This window comes from Lolium perenne, chromosome 5, assembly GCF_019359855.2.
Source record: "Lolium perenne isolate Kyuss_39 chromosome 5, Kyuss_2.0, whole genome shotgun sequence".
In the NCBI taxonomy this organism is placed as follows: Eukaryota; Viridiplantae; Streptophyta; class Magnoliopsida; order Poales; family Poaceae; genus Lolium; species Lolium perenne.
In genome coordinates, this window is record NC_067248.2 from 35308896 (window position 1) to 35328061 (window position 19166).

Below are 19166 nucleotides of genomic sequence, written 5' to 3' on the forward strand. Positions count from 1 at the left end.
GCTGACTAGAACTTATTATACTTGCTCTAATCGTCTAGTAGATCAATCTCTCCTCCCAATGTTTCGTTAGTCAAGGGAACGAGAGCCACGTGAAGAGAAATCTCAAACTAGCATTGATGCTTAAAGCTTGACCTTTTGACACCAAGATAGACCCGTGTACCACTGATCCAATCAAGTGGTTCCTTGCAGTTTAGGTAACTACTAGAACCTTAATTACCTCATGTGCCCGGTCAGTTAGTAGTAGTGCTACTCCATTTTGCTTTGCCCCGACATGAGTGCCAACTCTTGACACAAAGTAATCTTCATCTCTCACTAATGTGCTTACGTACGCTGCAAGCCATCCTCGATCGTCAAACTAAGCACCGATAATTGGTGCGGGCGTTAACTGCTGCGCTTTGCTTCTATACTGTTGCTACCTCTTGCTTGCACTTTGCTTCTATACACACACTTGTCGCTCTTACGTGCTTATTAGAGCTCGTCTAAAAGAGAAATGGTCTTATAGACTTCAGGGGCTGAGAGAGAAAGCGTAGAAAGTAAAGGCTCGTGGCCTAGAAATTCGAGTTGTTATTATCGTCCACTTCGGTCACAATAATTTGTACTACCGTGCCTCTAGGTTGTCTACAAGGACTGCACTACAACACTACAGGAAAACGATTATGTGCCGACGGCTACAAGCTACACCGACGGCCATTTATCGGGGCCGTCGGCACATAGCCTGGAACCATCCGCCCTCTGCGGGAACCGTCGGCTTAGCTAGGCCGTCGGCGTAGCTCCAGAGGTGCCGACGGCCACCGTCGGCGTAACAAAACCGTCGGCGTAGCTCCTGTGGTGCCGACGGCCACCGTCGGTTCCAAACGGCCGTCGGCACAGCTGCTGAACACGTGGCCTCGGCGTCACTCGCCCTAACGGTCGGCAGACGGCGTGAGTTGTGCCGACGGCTAGGCCGTCGGCATAGCTCACAGATTTTTTCCAACTTTTCTAGTTTCCTCTTTAGTTTCAACTAGGTAAATGTTTCCAGGCCCATCAACGAGCATGTGCGAGCGGTCGACGGCCTCCATCTCTTGCATCGCATGCTATCTCTCGAAGTCTAACCATGGCTGAGTTTTCGCCTAATCTAGATCAGATCGATCGACGAACGATGGCGCGATGGCGCCGAGGGCGGAAAGGTTTTGACCTAGACGGGTGCGGGGGCCTCCCAATCCGCGGTGGTTGTTTACTCGTTCGGCCATGGCGGAAAGGTGGGCTAGCTACGCGAAGGGGATAGGGTAGCGGTAGGGATCCTAGCTATAAATGGAGGGAAAAATGTTTTTAGGTCTAGGACGCGTCATTTTATGTGCTAAATGTTTTCTGTTTCGCGCGTTGGCGGACGGGTGCACCCGCGGGCCCGTTACGGCGATACCGCATGTCCCGGCGGCCCCGTTTTGCAAAGTTGGCAAAGTAAACTGAGCCAAAAAGTCGAGCGGAGCCGCGTTGCGTTATTTTATGTGTCCTATTAACCACTGCAAAAGACGGAATTGGGATACGACAATTATCTTGAAAAACCCCTCACGAGTAGGGCTATCACGTCTGGAGTTCTATGGCTTTTAGGGGAAATGAGTAGGAAACGGCCCGTTTCACCACATAGTTTGTCGGAACGAGGCCATATTTGGCACGTGCATGGGCCTTAGGATGGGAAGCAAGGCCCCGGTCGCGGATTTCCAATCCGAACCAGGGCGACGGTTTTTCCATTTTCGGGGTGGCGGAAGGGCTTTTTTTTGTGAAGGAGCTACATGGTGCGCATTTTATTATTGCGCGAGACCTACGCGCAGAGGTAGGATACCTCCTACACACCACCTATCACATGCAATATGCGCGCGATAGCCATCTGGGAATCCCTCCCGCTTCCTGCGGTGTCCCGCCGAATCCGCTGGAAACTGACCGGATTTGAACTGGGGCCACACTTTCCTTCGCTCAATAAATGGAGGGAAAAATGTTTTTAGGTCTAGGACGCGTCATTTTATGTGCTAAATGTTTTCCGTTTCACGCGTTGGCGGACGGGTGCACCCGCGCGCCCGGTACGGCCATACCGCATGTCCCGGCGGCTCCGTTTTGCAAAGTTGGCAAAGTAAACTGAGCCAAAAAGTCGAGCGGAGCCGCGTGGCGTTATTTTATGTGTCCTATTAACCACCGCAAATGACGGAATTGGGATACGGTAATTATCTTGAAAAACCCTTCACGAATAGGGCTATCACGTCTCGAGTTCTATGGCTTTTAGGGGAAATGAGTAGGAAACGGCCCGTTTCACCACATAGTTTGTCGGAACGAGGCCATATTTGGCACGTGCGTGGGCCTTAGGATGGGAAGCAAGGCCCCGGTCGCGGATTTCCAATCCGAACCACGGGCGACGGTTTTTCCATTTTCGGGGTGCCGGAAGGGCTTTTTTTTGTGAAGGAGCTACATGGTGCGCATTTTATTATTGCGCGAGACCTACGCGCAGAGGTAGGATACCTCCTACACACCACCTATCACATGCAATATGCGCGCGATAGCCATCTGGGAATCCCTCCCGCTTCCTGCGGTGTCCCGCCGAATCCGCTGGAAACTGACCGGATTTGAACTGGGGCCACACTTTCCTTCGCTCAATAAATGGAGGGAAAAATGTTTTTAGGTCTAGGACGCATCATTTTATGTGCTAAATGTTTTTCGTTTCGCGCGTTGGCGGACGGGTGCACCCGCGCGCCCGGTACGGCCATACCGCATGTCCCGATGGCCCCGTTTTGCAAAGTTGACAAAGTAAACTGAGCCAAAAAGTCGAGCGGAGCCGTGTGGCGTTATTTTATGTGTCCTATTAACCACCGCAAAAGACGGAATTGGGATACGGCAATTATCTTGAAAAACCCTTCACGAATAGGGCTATCACGTCTCGAGTTCTATGGCTTTTAGGGGAAATGAGTAGGAAACGGCCCGTTTGACCACATAGTTTGTCGGAACGAGGCCATATTTGGCACGTGCGTGGGCCTTAGGATGGGAAGCAAGGCCCCGGTCGCGGATTTCCAATCCGAACCACGGGCGACGGTTTTTCCATTTTCGGGGTGCCGGAAGGGCTTTTTTTTGTGAAGGAGCTACATGGTGCGCATTTTATTATTGCGCGAGACCTCCGCGCAGCGGTAGGATACCTCCTACACACCACCTATCACATGCAATATGCGCGCGATAGCCATCTGGGAATCCCTCCCGCTTCCTGCGGTGTCCCGCCGAATCCGCTGGAAACTGACCGGATTTGAACTGGGGCCACACTTTCCTTCGCTCAGTAAATGGAGGGTGATGGCGTGTAACTCACACGTTCATTGGGAACCCCAAGAGGAAGGTATGATGCGCACAGCAGCAAGTTTTCCCTCAGAAAGAAACCAAGGTTTATCGAACCAGGAGGAGCCAAGAAGCACGTTGAAGGTTGATGGCGGCGGGATGTAGTGCGGCGCAACACCAGGGATTGCGGCGCCAACGTGGAACCTGCACAACACAACCAAAGTACTTTGCCCCAACGAAACAGTGAGGTTGTCAATCTCACCGGCTTGCTGTAACAAAGGATTAACCGTATTGTGTGGAAGATGATTGTTTGCAGAAAACAGTAGAACAATATTGCAGTAGATTGTATTTCAGTATAGAGAATTGGACCGGGGTCCACAGTTCACTAGAGGTGTCTCTCCCATAAGATAAACAGCATGTTGGGTGAACAAATTACAGTTGGGCAATTGACAAATAAAGAGGGCATGACCATGCACATACATATTATGATGAGTATAGTGAGATTTAATTGGGCATTACGACAAAGTACATAGACCGCCATCCAACTGCATCTATGCCTAAAAAGTCCACCTTCAGGTTATCATCCGAACCCCCTCCAGTATTAAGTTGCTAACAACAGACAATTGCATTAAGTATTGCGCGTAATGTAACTAGTGACTACATCCTTGAACATAGCACCAATGTTTTATCCCTAGTGGCAACAGCACATCCATAACCTTAGAGGTTCTTGTCACCCCTCAAGATTCACGGAGACATGAATCCACTATCGAGCATAAATACTCCCTCTTGGAGTTACTAGCATCAACTTGGCCAGAGCATCTACTAATAACGGAGAGCATGCAAGATCATAAACAACACATAGACATAGCTTTGATAATCAACATAACAAGTATTCTCTATTCATCGGATCCCAACAAACGCAACATATAGAATTACGTATAGATGATCTTGATCATGTTAGGCAGCTCACAAGATCCGACAATGATAGCACAATGGGGAGAAGACAACCATCTAGCTACTGCTATGGACCCATAGTCCAGGGGTAGACTACTCACACATCACTCCGGAGGCGACCATGGCGGCGTAGAGTCCTCCGGGAGATGATTCCCCTCTCGGCAGGGTGCCGGAGGCGATCTCCGGATCCCCCGAGATGGGATCGGCGGCGGCGGCGTCTCCGGAAGGTTTTCCGTATCGTGGCTCTCGCACCGGGGGTTTCGCAATGGAGGCTTTAAGTAGGCGGAAGGGCAAGTCAGAGGCGGCACGAGGGCCCCACACCACAGGCCGCGCGGCCAAGGGGGCCGCGCCGCCCTAGGGTGTGGCCCCCGTGGCCCCTCTTCGTCTCCTCTTCGGACTTCCTGGAAGCTTCGTGGCAAAATAGGACCCCGGGCGTTGATTTCGTCCAATTCCGAGAATATTTCGTAACTAGGATTTCTGAAACCAAAACAGCAGAAAACAAAGAATCGGCACTTCGGTATCTTGTTAATAGGTTAGTTCCAGAAAATGCACGAATATGACAGAAAGTGTGCATAAAACATGTAGATAACATCAATAATGTGGCATGGAACATAAGAAATTATCGATACGTTGGAGACGTATCAGCATCCCCAAGCTTAGTTCTGCTCGTCTGGAGTGACATGCCATCATAACCTTGATCATACTATTTGTAAAGCATATGTAGTGAATGCAGCGATCAAAACAATGTATATGACATGAGTAAACAAGTGAATCATATAGCAAAGACTTTTCATGAATAGCACTTCAAGACAAGCATCAATAAGTCTTGCATAAGAGTTAACTCATAAAGCAATAATTCATAGTAAAAGCATTGAAGCAACACAAAAGAAGATTAAGTTTCAGCGGTTGCTTTCAACTTATAACATGTATATCTCATGGATATTGTCAACATAGAGTAATATAATAAGTGCAATAAGCAAGTATGTAGGAATCAATGCACAGTTCACACAAGTGTTTGCTTCTTGAGGTGGAGAGAAATAGGTGAACTGACTCAACATTGAAAGTAAAAGAATTGTCCTCCATAGAGGAAAAGCATCGATTGCTGTATTTGTGCTAGAGCTTTGATTTTGAAAACATGAAACAATTTTGTCAACGGTAGTAATAAAGCATATGTATCATGTAAATTATATCTTACAAGTTGCAAGCCTCATGCATAGTATACTAATAGTGCCCGCACCTTGTCCTAATTAGCTTGGACTACCGGATCATCACAATGCACATGTTTTAACCAAGTGTCACAAAGGGTACCTCTATGCCGCCTGTACAAAGGTCTAAGGAGAAAGCTCGCATTGGATTTCTCGCTATTGATTATTCTCAACTTAGACATCCATACCGGGACAACATAGACAACAGATAATGGACTCCTCTTTTATGCATAAGCATGTAACAACAATTAATAATTTTCTCATTTGAGATTGAGGATATATGTCCAAAACTGAAACTTCCACCATGGATCATGGCTTTAGTTAGCGGCCCAATGTTCTTCTCTAACAATATGCATGCTTAACCATAAGGTGGTAGATCGCTCTTACTTCAGACAAGACGAACATGCATAGCAACTCACATGAAATTCAACAATGAATAGTTGATGGCGTCCCCAGTGAACATGGTTATCGCACAACAAGCAACTTAATAAGAGATAAAGTGCATAATTACATATTCAATACCACAATAATTTTTAAGCTATTTGTCCCATGAGCTATATATTGCAAAGGTGAATGATGGAATTTTAAAGGTAGCACTCAAGCAATTTACTTTGGAATGGCGGAAAATACCATGTAGTAGGTAGGTATGGTGGACACAAATGGCATAGTGGTTGGCTCAAGTATTTTGGATGCATGAGAAGTATTCCCTCTCGATACAAGGTTTAGGCTAGCAAGGCTTATTTGAAATAAACACAAGAATGAACCGGTGCAGCAAAACTCACATAAAAGACATATTGAAAACATTATAAGACTCTACACCGTCTTCCTTGTTGTTCAAACTCAATACTAGAAATTATCTAGACCTTAGAGAAACCAAATATGCAAACCAAATTTTAGCATGCTCTATGTATTTCTTCATTAATGGGTGCAAAGCATATGATGCAAGAGCTTAATCATGAGCACAACAATTGCCAAGTATCACATTACCCAAAACATTAATAGCAATTACTACATGTATCATTTTCCAATTCCAACCATATAACAATTTAACGAAGGAGAAACTTCGCCATGAATACTATGAGTAGAAACTAATGACATACTTGTCCATATGCTACAGCGGAGCGTGTCTCTCTCCCATAAAGTGAATGCTAGGATCCATTTTATTCAAACAAAACAAAAACAAAAACAAACCGACGCTCCAAGCAAAGCACATAAGATGTGATGGAATAAAAATATAGTTTCAGGGGAGGAACCTGATAATGTTGTCGATGAAGAAGGGGATGCCTTGGGCATCCCCAAGCTTAGACGCTTGAGTCTTCTTGATATATGCAGGGGTGAATCACCGGGGCATCCCCAAGCTTAGAGCTTTCACTCTCCTTGATCATGTTGCATCATACTCCTCTCTTGATCCTTGAAAACTTCCTCCACACCAAACTTAGAACAACTCATTAGAGGGTTAGCGACAATAAAAATTAACATATTCAGAGGTGACACAATCATTCTTAACACTTCTGGACATTGCATAAAGCTACTGGACATTAATGGATCAAAGAAATTCATCCAACATAGCAAAAGAGGCAATGCGAAATAAAAGGCAGAATCTGTCAAAACAGAACAGTTCGTATTGACGAATTTTATCGAGGCACCAGACTTGCTCAAATGAAAATGCTCAAATTGAATGAAAGTTGCGTACATATCTGAGGATCACTCACGTAAATTGGCATAATTTTCTGAGTTACCTACAGGGGAAAACAGCCCAGATTCGTGACAGCAAAGAAATCTGTTTCTGCGCAGTAATCCAAATCTAGTATGAACTTTTCTATCAACGGCTTTACTTGGCACAACAAAACACTAAACTAAGATAAGGAGAGGTTGCTACAGTAGTAAACAACTTCCAAGACACAAAATAAAAACAAAGTACTGTAGGTAAAAACATGGGTTGTCTCCCATAAGCGCTTTTCTTTAACGTCTTTCAGCTAGGCGCAGAAAGTGTGCATCAAGTATTATTAAGAGACGAAGTGTCAACATCATAATTTGTTCTCATAATAGAATCAAAAGGTAACTTCATTATCTTTCTAGGGAAGTGTTCCATACCTTTCTTGAGAGGAAATTGATATTTTATATTACCTTCCTTCATATCAATGGTAGCACCAACAGTTCGAAGAAAAGGTCTTCCCAATATAATGGGACAAGATGCATTGCATTCAATATCCAAGACAACAAAATCAACGGGGACAAGGTTATTGTTAACGGTAATGCGAACATTATCAACTTTCCCCAAAGGTTTTTTTGTAGAATGATCAGCAAGATTAACATCCAAATAACAATTTTTCAGCGGTGGCAAGTCAAGCATATTATAAATTTTCTTAGGCATAACGGAAATACTTGCACCAAGATCACATAAAGCATTACAATCAAAATATTTAACCTTCATCTTAATGATGGGCTCCCAACCATCCTCTAGCTTTTTAGGAATAGAGGCTTCGCGCTCTAGTTTCTCTTCTCTAGCTTTTATGAGAGCATTTGTAATATGTTGTGTGAAAGCCAAATTTATAGCACTAGCATTAGGACTTTTAGCAAGTTTTTGCAAGAATTTTATAACTTCAGAGATGTGGCAATCATCAAAATTCAAACCATTATAATCTAAAGCAATGGGATCATCATCCCCAATGTTGGAAAAAATTTCAGCAGCTTTATCGCAGGCAGTTTCAGCGATTTTAGCGCTTTCTGTGCAGCTTTCTCGCGCTTTGCATTAGAAGTGGAAACATTGCTAACACCAATTCTTTTATTATTATTAGTAGGAGGTGCAGCAACATGTGTAGCATTAGCATTACAAGTGGTGGTAATAGTCCAAACTTTAGCTACATTCTTTTCTTTAGCTAGTTTTTCATTTTCTTCTCTATCCCACCTAGCACGCAGTTCAGCCATTAATCTTATATTCTCATTAATTCTAACTTGGATGGCATTTGCTGTAGTAACAATTTTATTATGATGATTTTCATTAGGCAAAACTTTTGATTTCAAAAGATCAACATCAGCAGCAAGACTATCGACTTTAGAAGCAAGTATATCAATTTTCCCAAGCTTTTCTTCAACAGATTTGTTAAAAGCAGTTTGTGTACTAATAAATTCTTTAAGCATGGCTTCAAGTCCAGGGGGTGAACTCCTATTATTGTTGTAAGAATTCCCATAAGAATTACCATAGCCGTTGCCACTATTATAAGGATATGGCCTATAGTTGTTACTAGAATTGTTCCGGTAAGCATTGTTGTTGAAATTACTATTTTTAATGAAGTTTACATCAACATGTTCTTCTTGTGCAACCAATGAAGCTAACGGAACATTATTAGGATCAATATTAGTCCTATCATTCACAAGCATAGACATAATAGCATCAATCTTATCACTCAAGGAAGAGGTTTCTTCGACAGAATTTACCTTCTTACCTTGTGGAGCTCTTTCCGTGTGCCATTCAGAGTAGTTGATCATCATATTATCAAGAAGCTTTGTTGCTTCACCAAGAGTGATGGACATAAAGGTACCTCCAGCAGCTGAATCCAATAAATTCCGTGAAGAAAAATTTAGTCCTGCATAGAAGGTTTGGATGATCATCCAAGTAGTCAGTCCATGGGTTGGGCAATTTTTAACCAAAGATTTCATTCTTTCCCATGCTTGAGCAACATGTTCAGTATCTAATTGTTTAAAACTCATTATGCTACTCCTCAAAGATATAATTTTAGCAGGGGGATAATATCTACCAATAAAAGCATCCTTGCATTTAGTCCATGAATCAATACTATTCTTAGGCAGAGATAGCAACCAATCTTTAGCTCTTCCTCTTAATGAGAAAGGGAACAATTTTAATTTTATAATGTCACCATCTACATCTTTATGTTTTTGCATTTCACATAGTTCAACAAAATTATTAAGATGGGCAGCAGCATCATCAGAACTAACACCAGAAAATTGCTCTCGCATAACAAGGTTCAGTGAAGCAGGTTTAATTTCAAAGAATTCTGCTGTAGTAGCAGGTGGAGCAATAGGTGTGCATAAGAAATCATTATTATTTGTGGTTGTGAAGTCACACAACTTAGTATTTTCAGGGTTGGCCATTTTAGCAACAGTAAATAAAGCAAACTAGATAAATGATCACCCACAAGTATAGGGGGTGTATCGTAGTATCTTCGATAAGTAAGAATGTCGATCCCAACGAGGAGCAGAAGGTGTTGACAAGCAGTTTCGATGAAGGATTCACTGTAAATGCTCACAGACAAGTATTCAGGGGGGTTTGATGTAACAGTTGAATAAAGTACGAGTATGTAAAGTGCGAGAGTAATAATTACAGCGAGTGGCCCAATCCTTTTTAGCACAAAGGACAAGCCGGTTTGTTTACTTATAATGACCAAACGTTCTCGAGGACACACGGGATTTTAGTCTAGTGCTTTCGCTACATACGGCTAAATAATCTTCATTGTTGTGATAAGTGTTGTGTGGGTGAACCTATGCTAATGTACCGCCCTTCCTAGGACTAATACATACTTGTGATTATACCCCTTGCAAGCATCCGCAACTACAAGAAAGTAATTAAGAAATAAATCTAACCACAGCCTTAAACTCTGAGATCCTCGCGATCCCTCCCCGCATCGATATACCAACGGGGGTTTAGGTTTCTCACACCCGGCAACCCCGCAATTGGCAAACGAATACAAGATGCATTCCCCTAGGCCCATAAATGGTGAAGTGTCATGTAGTCGACGTTCACATGACACCACTAGAAGAATAACACCACAACTTAAATATCACACCATTGAATATTACTCATCCATAGTTCACTACTAACATTTAGACTTCACCCATGTCCTCAAGAACTAAACGAACTACTCACGAGACATCATACGGAACATGATCAGAGGTGATATGATGATGAATAACAATCTGAACATAAACTTGGTTCAATGGTTTCACTCAATAGCATCAACAACAAGTAGAAATCGATACCGGGAAAGTTTCCCCTATCAAACAATCAAGATCAAACCCAAATTGCTATGGCGGTGACGGTGTCCAGCGGTGATGACGGCGGTGATGATGGTGGAGATGATGATGATGGTGATGGCGATGATGTCCAGCTCGATGACGGTGACGATGGCGTCGATTTCCCCTCCCGGAGGAATTTCCCCGGCGGATTCCTGCCCGCCGGAGAGCTCTTTTCTCTCTGGTGTTCTCCGCCCCGCAGAGGCGGCTGTAACTCTTCGCGAGGTACCCTCTGTGGCTTAGGTCTTCGGGACGAAGGGTTTGGCGAAGAAAAGGAGGCGAAAGGGGCCGTGGGCCCTCCACACCACATGGCGGCGCGACCAGGGCCTGGGCCGCGCCGCCCTAGGGTGTGGGCCCACCCCCGGCTCCTCCCCGGCTCCTCCTTCCGGCTTCCTCCGTCATCTTGAAAAATAGGATTTTTGGTATAATTTCCTTCCGTAGTTGATCTTCCGAAATATTGCGTTCGACGGTGCTTTTTCCAGCAGAATCCCGGCTCCGCTGTTCGATCCTCCAATCATGATGCAACATGCAAAATAGATGACCTAACATAAGTAAGGTGTCCCAATATGAAATATATCAATGAATAACAGCAAATTATGATATAAAATAGTGATGCAAATTGGACGTATCAACTCCCCCAAGCTTAGACTTCGCTTGTCCCCAAGCGAAACTGAGCTCGATAGACATGACCACATGTTTATGGAGTGAAGAGTCGATAAATAAAATACGGACAAGAAGCATCATATTCATTCACACAGGACATTATAGTAGACAACCTCTTATAACTCATATTGAAACAAGTATAGGGTAATCACAAGTAAAGGTGCATGAGAAATCATGATTGGTGATGGCAAACTTCGTTCTTGGTCAGAGAACAACTAACAGATTATATTTATCTTATTGAGCAGCGCTCTCATGTTAGAGTTTATAAGGCACAACTTGCATACTCAATCATAATGGTCTTCTCATGATCATTGATAACTTGCAAAGCTATATTCATTCAGATAAAATTTGTACTAAACAAGGAAGAATAAAAGACATGATGTAGCAAATCACAATATAATGGTTTGATCACAACTACTCAAATGCTTGCTTGAGATGGAGGGAAATAGGTTTACTGACTCAACATAAAGTAAAAGACAGGCCCTTCGCAGAGGGAAGCAGGGATTAAATCATGTGCTAGAGCTTTTTCAGTTTTGCAATCATATAAAGAGAATAAAAGTAACATTTTGAGAAGTGTTTGTTGTTGTCAACGACTGGTAGCGGGTACTCTAACCCCTTTGCCAGACAACCTCCTAAGAGCGGCTCCCATATTATTTTCATTTTGTGTGGCACTCCTTCCAACCTTTCTTTCACAAACCATGGCTAACCGAATCCTCGGGTGCCTGCCAACAATCTCATACCATGAAGGAGTGCCTTTTTATTTTAGTTTTATTATGATGATGACACTCCCCCAACCTTTGCTTACACAAGCCATGGCTAACCGAATCCTTCGGGTGCCGTCCATCAATCACATACCATGGAGGAGTGTCTATTTAGTTTAATTAATTTGGGACTGGGAATCCCATTGCCAGCTCTTTTTGCAGAATTATTGGATAAGCGGATGAAGCCACTAGTCCATTGGTGAAAGTTGCCCAACAAGATTGAAAGATAAAACACCACATACTTCCTCATGAGCTATGAAACATTAACACAAATAAGAGATACTAAGTTTTGAATTGTTTAAAGGTAGCACATGAAGTATTTACTTGGAATGGCAGAAAATACCATGTAGTAGGTAGGTATGGTGGACACAAATGGCATAGGTTTGGGTTAAGGTTTGGATGCACGAGAAGTATTCCCTCTCAAGACAGGTCTTTGGCTAGCAAGGTTAATTAGCAAGCATAAGAGTCGAGGGAAACAAACTAATATACATGTGATAGAAACAATCATGCATCTTCCTTGTAAGCACAAACAATTTTACTTCAGAATAGTAAGCTATGAGCTAACAAGAAAGACAATGAAACATCTACAGGTATTTCTCTTTTCTATTTAAACCTTAAAGTGTTGTTGCTATTGACCCATGCTAAGTTTGCCAAAACCAAATAGATTTATTCAATGCTCCCAAAGTGATACCAATACTAACAACAAGGTGAATCATATAGTAAAGATTGCAAACTAAAATAAGATGTGCAATATGTAAATGATAAGTCTTCTCATTAATATTCCATAACGATAACTCACACCAAGGGATACATAGACAACCAACTAAAGGAGAGATACTTCCAAACGCAACCCATCTTATATGATAACTTCCCTACTCATGATATGACACTACTTGACAATAAAAGTAAAAGGTAGTGATAATGTGATACCGCGGCACTCCCCCAAGCTTGGAACAAACCAAGGGGATGCCAATACCGATGATGAATTACTCCTGCGGAGATGGTGGTGATGAATTCCTCCCGAGCTTCTTAATAAGCTCCTTCGTCTTCGCTCAGCTTGATAATTCTGCACTAAGATTCGAAGAGATTCATTGTTATCCGAAGTTGGCGATGACGACCTTGTAACGCGAATCGAGTGGTATTCAATCAATCTTCGGAGACTGCAGTTCTCCTCCTGGAGTATCTCCACTTCTCTTTTCAGAGCCCGATATTGATCACAAAACTCATCGGTAACCCGTAGAACTTCTTCCATCATGGGGAAAGAGTCGAGGCTGAGAGCGGGTGGTAGAGGTCCCTGCAAGTTATGAGAAAAAGAACGTCGAGTGTCAACAGATCCCACCAAGATTTGCTTGCTCCCTCCGGCTTGCTGATCTTGTCTTGATGGCACCTCCTTCTCTTCCTCCGAAAGCCCCTTGCCCTTGTTGTTGGAGGCCATGGTGCTTCTAAACCGAAAACAGATCCTGGCAGAAACAGCTCGAAACAAAACACGTCGAAAACACGATATACGGACCTCCAGGGGTCCGGGAGATTATATAGCAAATATTTTCGCGAAATAAGGAAAATACCAGATCGAACCAGAGTCGGAAAGGAGCGACGGGGCGGCCAAACCATAGGCCGGCGCGGGCCCAGGTCAGGCCGCACCGCCCTATGGTGGCACCCCCTCGTGCGTCCTTTCCACTCCGTTTCGAACTCGTAATTTCGCATATTTTCCAAAAACAGCAAAAATATTGTTCGGAAAGTAAATTGCGTACTTTTCATTACCAAGATCATTACCTATTCAAAGTCGAGTTCTGGCGGACTGTCAATTTGCCCTTTGATGAAATCCTCCGGTGTTTCCACTTGAATAATATCAACATCAACATTATAGGAATCACCTGAGATATAATGCTTGAGTCTTTGTCCATTCACCACTTGCGTAGCATTGCCTTGGAGAGAGCTAATTTTGATTGCTCCTGAACGATACACCTCCTCGACAACATATGGTCCTTCCCATTTCGAGAGTAATTTCCCTGCAAATAATCTAAGACGAGACCGATACAATAGGACTTTATCCCCAATATTAAATTCTCTTTTGATAATCCTCCTATCATGCCATTTTTTAACTTTCTCTTTAAAGAGTTTAGCATTTTCATAAGCTTCACTTCTCCATTCATCTAGGGAACTCAATTGCAACAACCTCTTATCACCGGCAAGTTTAGGATCTTTATTTAATTCTCTAACAGCCCAATAAGCTTTGTGCTCTAGTTCTAAAGGTAAATGACAAGCTTTCCCATAAACCATTTTATAAGGTGACATTCCCATGGGATTTTTATAAGCAGTTCTATAAGCCCAAAGTGCATCCTTCAATTTACTAGCCCAATTCTTTCTAGTTTTATTAACAGTCTTTTGCAAGATAGATTTAATCTCTCTATTTGATAATTCTACTTGACCACTAGTTTGAGGATGATAAGCAGAAGCAATTCTATGATTAATACCATACCTAGCAAGAGTTTTTCTAAAACCTCCATGAATAAAATGAGAACCTCCATCAGTCATAATATATCTAGGTACTCCAAATCTAGGAAAAATAATATCTAAGAGCATTCTTAAAGAGGTCTCACCATCAGCGCTTTTTGTAGGTATAGCTTCCACCCATTTAGTAACATAATCAACAGCAACAAGTATATGAGTGTTACCTTCCGAAGACGGAAAAGGTCCCATGAAGTCAAATCCCCAACAATCAAACGGTTCAATAACAAGAGTATAATTCATAGGCATTTCATTGCGTCTGGAGATATTACCAACCCTTTGGCATTCATCACAAGATAAAATAAACTTTCTCGCATCTTTGAAGAGAGTTGGCCAATAAAAACCTGATTGTAGAACCTTTTGCGCGGTTCTTTCTCCGGCGTGATGTCCTCCATAAGCACTACCATGACATTTACTCAATATCTCCTGTTGTTCATATTCGGGAACACATCTTCGCATAATACCATCCACTCCTTCTTTATATAAGTGTGGGTCATCCCAGAAATAATGCCTCAAATCATAAAAGAATTTCCTCCTTTGCTGAACTCGAAAAGGTTGGAGGCAAGTACTTGGAAACAATAAAGTTAGCATAATCAGCATACCAAGGACCTGTCTCGCGAGCTCACCTTTATTACAGCCAATTGTTCATTTGGAAAACTATCATTAACAGAACAGATCATAAGCAATATTTTCCAATCTAGACAAATTATCAAGAACAGGATTATCAAGACCTTTCCTATCTACAATATGTAAATCAAATTCTTGCAAAAGAAGTACCCATCTAATAAGCCTTGGCTTAGCATCTTTCTTTGTCATTAGGTATCTAATTGCAGCATGATCAGTATGAATAGTAACTTTTGAATCAACAATATAAGATCTAAATTTATCACAAGCAAAAACTACAGCTAATAATTCCTTTTCAGTTGTAGCATAATTTCTTTGAGCAGCATCAAGAGTTTTACTAGCATAATGAATAACATTCAGTTTTTTATCTACTCGCTGTCCAAGAACAGCGCCTACAAAAAATCACTAGCATCACACATAATTTCAAAGGGTAAATTCCAATCGGGGTTCAACTATAGGAGCAGCTTGTTAAGGCTTTCTTAAGAGTTTCAAACGCTTCCTTACAATCATCATCAAAAACAAATGGTACATCTTTTTGAAGAAGATTAGTAAGAGGCTTTGAAATCTTAGAGAAATCTTTAATAAATCTCCTATAAAACCCAGCATGACCAAGAACACTACGAATACCTTTAACATCCCTCGGATAAGGCATCTTCTCGATTGCTTCAACTTTAGCTCTATCAACTTCAATACCTCTCTCAGAAATTTTATGTCCCAATACAATTCCTTCATTAACCATAAAGTGGCATTTCTCCCAATTAAGAACAAGGTTAGTTTCTTCACATCTCTGCAAAACTTTATCAAGGTTTCGCAAGCAGCTATCAAAAGAATTCCCATAGACGGAAAAATCATCCATGAATACCTCTACAATACTTTCACAAAAACCATGAAAAATAGCAGACATGCATCTTTGAAAAGTAGCAGGAGCATTACATAAACCAAAAGGCATGCGTCTATAAGCATAAGTTCCATAGGGACAGGTAAAAGTGGTTTTCTCTTGATCTTTAGCTTTAACAAGAATTTGTGAAAACCTGAATAACCATCAAGAAAGCAAAAATGAGTATTTTTAGATAATCTTTCTAGCATTTGATCAATAAAGGGTAAAGGGTAATGATGTTTTTTAGTAACTTTATTAACTTTTCGAAAATCAATGCACATTCTATACCCTACAACTACTCTTTGAGGAATGAGCTCATCATTATCATTAGGCACAACAGTCATACCTCCTTTCTTGGGAACACAAAGGCACAGGACTAACCCATCTACTATCAGCAATAGGATATATAATACCAGCTTCAAGGAGTCGTAGTACCTCATTCCTTACCACTTCTTTCATCTTTGGAATTAGACGACGCTGAGGTTCAACAACAGGCTTTGCATCATCTTCCATATTAATAGCATGTTGGCAAATAGAAGGAGAAATCCCCTTCAAATCATCAAGAGTGTAGCCAATAGCGCCTCGATGCTTCTTCAATATTTCCAATAACCTTTCTTCCTCAATCTCTGAAAGCTTAGAACTAATAATAACAGGATATATTTTCTTATCATCAATATGAGCATATTTAAGATTATCAGGTAAAGGTTTTAAATCAAAAACAGGATCTTCCTTAGGTGGCGGTGTTGTACCCAAATCTTCCACCGGTAAATCATGCTTGAGAATAGGTTGACGAAGAAAAATTTCCTCAAGCTCATCTCTTTCTTTCCTAAAAATTTCGCTCTCGCTATCCTCCAAATGTTGCTGCAAAGGATTATTAGGAACAAGAACAATAGATGCACATTGCTCCATTTTAATATCATTACTAGGCAAATCAGCTTTATAAGGAGTTTTAGTAAATTTAGAGAAGTTAAACTCATAAGATTCACCAGCAAATTTAGTCAAAATTTTCTCTTTCTTGCAATCTATAATAGCTCCACAAGTATTTAGAAAAGGTCTACCAAAAATAATAGGACAATAATCACTAGCAGCAGAACCAAGTACCAAAAAGTCAGCAGGATATTTAATCTTACCGCATAAAACTTCCACATCTCGAACAATACCAATTGGAGAAATAGTTTCTCTATTAGCCAGCTGAATAACCACATCAATATCTTCAAGTTCACAAGAATCAATTTCGTGCATAATCTCCGTGTAAAGCTCATACGGAATAGCACTAACACTTGCACCAATATCACATAATCCATAATAGCAATGATCACCAATTCTAACAGATAGCATAGGAACACTAGCTTGTTTGGGTTTATTAGGATGTGAAACAATATGTGAAGCATCTTCACAGAAAATAATATGACCATCCTCCACATTTTCAGTCACAAGATCTTTAACTATTGCAACAAAGAGGTTCAACTTTTATTTGTTCTTCAGGTTCTACAGGTTTCTTTTCACTTTTATGAACCGCACTATTTATAACAGAGTACTCCTTCATTTTAGCAGGGAAAGGAGTTTTTTCAATATAAGCTTCAGGAATAACATGATCAGCAGTTTCAACTACAACACATTTATTAATAGATGAATCAATTTTATCTTTATACGGTTCATGATACTTATCAAAATTCTTCTTTGGCAATTCATAATGAGAGGCAAAAGCTTTAAAAAGATTTACAGCAACTTGAGAATCAAGACCATATGTAGCACTCATATTACGAAATTTATCGATCCATAAAAGCTTCAATGCATTTATAATCATAAATTATACCCGATTCTCGATCTTTGTCGTTCTCCCATCCTTCAGTATTTTCTTGGATTCGATCAAGAAGGTCCCTTTTAAACTCTTCTTTGTTGCGTGTAAATGATCCAGAACAAGAAGTATCCAGCAAGGTCTTGTCTTGAAAAGAAAGTCTTGCATAGAAATTATCAATAATAACATTACCAGGAAGCTCATGAATGGGGCATTTGAGCATTAAAGACTTCAATCTCCCCAAGCTTGGGCAATACTCTCTCCATCATGAGGCCAAAAATTATATATGCGATTCCGATCCTTGTGAATTTCACTTGGAGGATAGAACTTAGAATAAAACCGGGGCACAATATCATTCCATTCAAGAGAATCCCCATTATCCACAAAATTATACCAATGCGCCGCCTTACCGGACAGCGACAAAGAGAATAGTTTCTTCCTCACTTCATCCATAGCAATACCTGCACATTTGAATAAACCGCATAATTCATGCAAAAACAGTAAATGATCACCGGGGTGGACAGTTCCATCCCCTTCATAGCGGTTATCCATAACACGTTCAATAATTTTCATAGGTATTTTATATGGTATCACTTCCTCACCTGGCGCTTCATCCACTACCGTTGCAGTAGTAGTAGATTTCCCAAATAGAAATTGAAGAGAAGATCTCTCCATAATGACTTATAGCAGCAGGCAGAAATAAAATCAGCACAAGCAGTGAAGGTTTTCCTTACCAATTCCACTTACCAATAGCGCTTCACTCCCCGGCAACGGCGCCAGAAAATAGTCTTGATGACCCACAAGTATAGGGGGTGTATCGTAGTATCTTCGATAAGTAAGAATGTCGATCCCAACGAGGAGCAGAAGGTGTTGACAAGCAGTTTCGATGAAGGATTCACTGTAAATGCTCACAGACAAGTATTCAGGGGGGTTTGATGTAACAGTTGAATAAAGTACGAGTATGTAAAGTGCGAGAGTAATAATTACAGCGAGTGGCCCAATCCTTTTTAGCACAAAGGACAAGCCGGTTTGTTTACTTATAATGACCAAACGTTCTCGAGGACACACGGGATTTTAGTCTAGTGCTTTCGCTACATACGGCTAAATAATCTTCATTGTTGTGATAAGTGTTGTGTGGGTGAACCTATGCTAATGTACCGCCCTTCCTAGGACTAATACATACTTGTGATTATACCCCTTGCAAGCATCCGCAACTACAAGAAAGTAATTAAGAAATAAATCTAACCACAGCCTTAAACTCTGAGATCCTGCGATCCCTCCTGCATCGATATACCAACGGGGGTTTAGGTTTCTGTCACTCCGGCAACCCCGCAATTGGCAAACGAATACAAGATGCATTCCCCTAGGCCCATAAATGGTGAAGTGTCATGTAGTCGACGTTCACATGACACCACTAGAAGAATAACACCACAACTTAAATATCACACCATTGAATATTA